A 609-nucleotide genomic window follows, 5' to 3' on the forward strand; every position below is an offset into this window, starting at 1 on the left:
ATATTTTATCTGAGCCTTGTGCTCTCAGAAAAGAGCAGAAGATTAAGAAATCCTCCTACCCTTCGTGTTCCTGGAAAGGATTTGATACAAAGAGGTACACTTCTCTGTGTGACAGACTCTCCAGATTTCCATTATTTAACTCAAAAATCACTAGCTGAACTATTTCGTCCACATGGATCAATTGAAACAAAATGTTTGTTGAAAGGTGTAGACGGTGGTCCTCAGAGATGAGGCCGCAGTGGAGATATTCAGGCCAGGGTGACCTACATGGGGAGTGCAAAGATGGTGGCTGCATGGGGGGGGACTTAGAGACCACTTTTATATGGGGTCCTGAGGGATGGGCACATTCCACTGGTTGCCTGTCAGGTTAGGGTCTTTTGGCAGGAACTTCTCAGGGGGTAGGCTAGTCAGATCCTTTGTGTCTTTGTGTTATGAGGAAAGAAGGAGGAAGGGGAGGGGAAAAGTGTTGTATCTGGCTGTGTTAATGTTGCAGGAAGATGAGGCCCAATGGGGAGAAAGAGCACTCAGATACAATGTTTATAAGAGGAAGAGCTTTATTTCAGCTGGTGGAGCTTATGGCATAGAAGAATTTGAAATGGTTGTGCTCCC

This window comes from Otolemur garnettii, unplaced genomic scaffold (assembly GCF_000181295.1).
Source record: "Otolemur garnettii isolate 467f Iridium unplaced genomic scaffold, OtoGar3 scaffold00020, whole genome shotgun sequence".
Taxonomy (NCBI): Eukaryota; Metazoa; Chordata; class Mammalia; order Primates; family Galagidae; genus Otolemur; species Otolemur garnettii.